Genomic DNA, 6,000 nt, shown 5'->3' on the forward strand with positions numbered 1-6,000 from the left:
TCTTTATCCCAGTATGTAGTGTGCCTTTTTGGCACAATGATGTTCTCACCCGTTTCACATGGTCAGATTTTTGCCTTGTATTGTGTGCACGTATATCTTCATTTTTTAATAAGATATCTGGGTGTCTATTGATATATTGTTTGATGAAAACTGATGTTTCATAGATAAAAATGCAAGGAAGAGGAAGAACTGACAGTTTTTTGAATATGGGTCTGCACGATTTCGTATTGTTTACCCCTTTAATAATTCTTAGTATTCTCTTTTGCATCCTGAAAAGTTTAATATTTGTTGTTGTATTGCCCCAGAAGATTATGCCATATTTAATTACAGAATGCACATAGGAGTAGTATACATTTAACAGGCTGGCTTTGCTGCAACAAGTTTTTAACATCCGTATCATGTAACAGGTTTTGCTTAGTTTTCTTTGCAAATATTCAATATGTACCGCCCATTTTGTGTTGTTCTGGAGCCAGAGTCCCAGACATTTAGTGCTGTCAACACTTTCAAGAACTCTGTCCCTAAGTTCTATTTCTATGTTTGGGTGGTGTCTTCCTTTTACATTATAGAAATTCAGTGCTACTGTCTTTTCTTTGTTTATAATTAGCTTGTTGTAGCTGAACCACTGTTCTACACTGTTCATTGTTTGGATAGCGGAGTCTTTAAGTTTTTCTTCTGTTTTACCACTAATAAGGAAGCTTGTATCATCTGCAAATTTGAGGGTAGTTTGGCAATACTTGTTGTACATAAGATCATTGACATAGAGGAGAAACAGAATGGGTCCTAATACTGATCCTTGAGGGACACCATATTTCACATTTTCATATCCTGAATAGTAGTAGCTGATTTTGTTATGGTCAGTATATTGCACTTCAACCACCTGTTTGCGACCACATAGGTATGTCTTGAGCCACTCATTGGATATACCTCTAATTCCTAACTGGTCAAGCTTCTGCAGTAGGGCACTATGGTCAATGACGTCAAAAGCTTTAGATAAATCAAGACATATGCCTGTCACAAACTCACCTGCATCCAGTTTAGTATAGATTTAATTAAGAAATTCAAATATTGCACTTTCAGTTGAATAGCCTTTCCTGAAGCCATGCTGTGAAGGAGAGAGAATCTTATTTTTATTTAGGAAATCAGACAATCTCTTATAAAAAACTTTTTCTAAAATTTTAGAAAATACAGGCAGTAGGGCTATTGGTCTATAATTTGAAACACATTCTGGATTTCCTTTTTTGAACAGTGGTTTCAGCTTTGCTGTTTTTAAGCATGAAGGGAAGGTTCCTAATGCCAGTGAGCTGTTGCAAAAATGTGTCAAGGGTTCAGCTAAGGCAAGACAGCATTTTTTAATAATTGCATCTGGTATTCCATCAATTCCACACGAGTAGCCTGTTTTCAAGGTTTTTATAACTGATAAAATTTCTTCAGAATTTGTGGGTGAAAGGAACAAAGATGTAGACACATTTCTCACACTATTGCATGTTGGAGGTGATATTTTGTTGTGTTCTTCCAGTCCACTCACCAACTCTTCACTTACGTTTGCAAAATATTTGTTGAAGGTCCCTGCAATTTCTGTTGGGCAAGAAATCATTTGTCCTTCATAACATAAGTTCACATTTTTATATTGTTTAGTTTCACTTGTTTGATTTTTTATTACTTCCCATATAGCTTTAGACTTGTTTTTTGAGTTTTCAATGTATTTGTCATTTGCCATTGTTTTAGCTTTCCTTACAAGATTTTTGAGGATCCTCTTGTAATTCTTCAGGTACAAATGAAATTCATGAGGCATGTTCTGTGTCTTTGCTATATCGTGTAATCTTCTTTTCTCTGCACAAGATATTCTAATACCTATTGTAATCCATTTGTTCTTCTTGAAGTTAGGTTGACATTTTTGCTTTTTTAATGGAAATGCAGCTTCAAAGTATGACATGAAGATTTCCATGAATTTTTCAAACTTTTTGTTAGTATTTTCACAGGGATGCACTTCATACCAAGTTTCTTCACTTAGTCTCTGTACAAAAAGGTTTATTTGTTTGTTAGTGAATTTCCTTGCTTCTTTTACAAGTTCCTCTTTCTCAGTTGTTTCACTTGGGGTGTGCAAAGCAATAAACTGTGCATAGTGATCACTGAAGCCAGTATTAAGATTTCCGGCACATAAATTGTGATTTACATTTGTGTTTATTAATATCTGATCAATTGTTGAGCTAGTTGTTGGTGTAACTCTGGTAGGAGAGTCTATGGTGGCTTTTATGTTATACGTTTCCAGTAGGGTCATCAAGCTTTGCTGGTCTTTTGAGATTTCTTGAAAATCAATATTAAAATCTCCACATATGATCACTGTTTTGTTGAAGTTTTTTATAGTATTTAAAGCTGCTTCTAGTTGGTGACAGAAATCATTTAAGTTCCCATCAGGGCTCCTATATACACAGATGATTATTAATTTTAATGCAGAGAGTTCAACTGCGGATACTTCAAAAATTTTCTCTTCAGCTAACAGTTCAATGCATTTTGTTACAATAATCAATGCCACTTTTAACAAATATACATGACCCTCCATGACTGGATGTAATTCTAGAAAATGGTGAAGAAAGATTGAAGTCTGCAAGTTTTGTGACTGACATTGCATCTTTAGGCAGCCAGTGTTCAGTTATACACACTACAGATACGCGATTTCCTGCCCACCACTACTCAGTATCCGTTCGCGCTCATGCTGTAACAGAGCTGCTGGTCATAGATCGCCCTTTTTTGTTTTGTGAACTTAGTAACACGTGAGTGCATCGATACACACACCTCGCGCGCGTTTTCCATCGGAGGAGCCGGACACTGAAGCTGCCTCCATGCTTCCCTGTCAACTGCCTCCCGTGAGGCTCACAGGTAAGTGATGACGAATATTGTAGCTGTCGTTGCACTTAGAACAACACTGAACTTTGCGTTTCACCTATTGTCGTAGTCTTGACTTATTTTTACACTTGCAGTATGACACTGCCACTAATACACACTGAACAGTTATTATGCACGTCGCACTTTAGTGTGCATCTTCACACAGCATTCGTGCTCAGTTCCTTCGTCGATAGCGTTCATTTACAAAACAATCAAATTTTGCAGGTTTCCTCCATTGGTACAGAAAGACTTATATTCTACTATTTACAAAAGATCACTTACGAGCTAATATTTACAATTAATGGTCACTGCTTTCGTTAAGTCTAGTGAACAACTGCTTTATGAATGGACCCTTTGTATCTCAAGGTTTACTTCCACTAGTGAACCTAAAAATATTCTTTCAAACTTCCTTTTAAGGGCTCATCTCCTCATTATGAAAACTACAGATTGCGCAACACTCGTTGCATATATTCTTTAGTTCACCCAAGATCATTTTCTACTGCCACGTAGCATATCTACTACTTAATGAGTACGCATTTAACGCTGAACCCTTTCTTTCGTGCTTTCCTTTGTGCTTGCCAAAATTTTTATATTTGAAGGCAGACTGGATAACAATAGGTCTCCCTCTTCACTTCATGTACTCAGCAATCGTTCTCTGTAAAAAAATAGGGTAATGCGTGTCTACTATTTTTTGCATGAATGGAATTATCCACATTTCACTGGGTTTACGCAACCTGTCCATAAAAAAAAAAATAAGAAAAAAATAAAAAAAAAATTACCAAAGCTAGCGAAGTTCATCGCACTACTTGTCTCATTTCTCATAAGCACTGCTTTGCCTGCAAGCACACGTGCCTTTTACAAGTCGACGCTTGGTCTAGGTTAATGAACCAGGATCAAAAGGAACGGGCACAAGGAAAATGGATTTCATAAGAGGAGTCTCTTAGGAGACATTTTTACAATAAAATCTGCATGTAAATAAAATTATCATAATAAACATAGGCACATATATAAATTTTAACCTATTTCATTACAGCATGCTTTGCTACTTCTACATCTGACTCTCATTATAATCAGTATTAAGTTTAAACATCACTGCATTGCTTGTTCTTTAGATTAGCTTTCAATTAGGGTATTGAATGGTCGCTAGATTACACTACAAAACTTCTGAAGATCTTTACTTGGGCTTATTTATGATATAGGGGGCTTGCTATGTGGTTATTTAGTACCTTGATTCTACTGAAATAAATTCCTCAGCTAACATTCCTCATATACTCTTTAGATTGGGCTCAGATCACAGGAAAACAGTTTACTTTCATAGCAATTAATGGCCTCGTGGAGTACTTACGCTACATTATTGATGCTTCATGGTTTGCCTATTTTTTTTTACTGTATTTCACCTAACTTAGTTTACTACAGCTTATTGTCTCCTTGCGTGAACACATGTGGGCTACCATTTGTTTTCTCATTTAACAGTACGCTGCAACTGAACTTTAAGCTAAGATATTTCCTCCACTCCTGTCCACTGTCTGGACGTTTTGAACATGTATTTTTTTTAAGCAGGTAATTGGGACTTTTACAACAGAACTTCAAGTACTTACATTACTAAAAATAAATCTATAAATCTTCTTGTACCTTGAGAGAAGTGCTTATTTACGCACCCTCCTCCATTTCTCACCTGTACATATTTATATAGCTCCCGGCAATCACCTCGCAAGCACTTTTTTCTGTATACTAACTTAAATTGAAATTCTTTCTGCAACCTGAATTTCCCGCTTCAGCATGTTGAAGAAATATCAGTTCATGTCCATCACTATAAACAATTTTTCCATACTTAACATTTAATACTTAAAGTTTACATGTAGTAGCCGTTACCATGAAGTCCGTGCGCTGTTCAACACAATACTTATCATTAACAGTTCACACAAGGAAATTTCCAGTACGCAAGAGGCAAGAAACCGAAACAGATTCTATCTGCAGTTGAGGCTGTGTCTGTAAACTAACTCTCTGTTTCAATGGACCAATCGCTCCCGATATGAAGCAGCCCCGAATCGGCAATGATAAAACTTTTGAAACAGAAGACACCTGTCTGAAGAGACATGGTGACATGACATTGATGTTTGCTCATGTATCAACAACGGCTGTGAAAGGAATGTTGGCAATAGAAATCTTAATCGAAGCCTGGACCTGTTCATCATAAATGTTGTTAATGTCTTGAGCTTCTTTGTCAGGTGCAAGGTCATCTTGTAAGTCGGTCTCATGGTCCTACCGTATCGCATTAACATACTCAGAATCAGAGTATTCGTTAGTGCCCCCACTCAAAATCCGCAGCGACCTCTTGGAGGCTGAAAGGCGCTGCCTCTAATTTTCCGCAGGATGTTTATTCTGTTTGTCGTTCATAGCCTTAAGTGTTTGTTCCGTTTCATATGGTGCTGGTCATGTGGTACAAATGCCGGTGTAAAGGGGTAAAATCCACTGGGTGCATTCACTTGTGAATAGAATACTTGAGACGGCTGCTGTCGCCCGATCTTTTGGTTACCGGCAAAACCATTTCCTTGTGAAGGAAAGATCGCATTTGGTGTTGTTTGAAAATTGTTCTGCGGTCCTCTATCCCGGGAAAAGTTGTTTTGATGTTGTGTTGGGTGGCCTCCGCCTTGCCCCTGCCACTTGCTGTTTTTCGACCTATAACTTTGATTGTACGCTGGCCCATTTGAAAAATTACCAATCGTTTGTGGAGAATTTCCATACTGCTCAGGCGCAGAATTAATGGGTGGGTTTCCGTACTGATGTTGTACCTGGTGGTTGTAAATTGGGTGGTATCTCTGCTGATTACTGTAATTGGTTTTCTGCTTCTGTTAAAAATTATTGCCGTTTGTGTTTTCGTAACGGCTGGCAGGTCGGTACCAGCGATCACAGTAGCTCGCTCTCTCCTTCGGTGCATTGTTGTCCGCGTGCGTTGCATTCTGCTGGCTGCCAGGGAAGAATTTGCCACTGCCAACTTTGGAACGCACATCCTCGCTAATTAAATCTAAGGAATCCAGCACAGAAAGGAATACATCCGTGTCTTCTTCGGACACATTTACTAGTTTCTCTCTAATTGGCACAGGGAGTTTAGTTTTG

This window comes from Schistocerca americana, chromosome 9 (genome assembly GCF_021461395.2).
Source record: "Schistocerca americana isolate TAMUIC-IGC-003095 chromosome 9, iqSchAmer2.1, whole genome shotgun sequence".
Classification (NCBI taxonomy): Eukaryota; Metazoa; Arthropoda; class Insecta; order Orthoptera; family Acrididae; genus Schistocerca; species Schistocerca americana.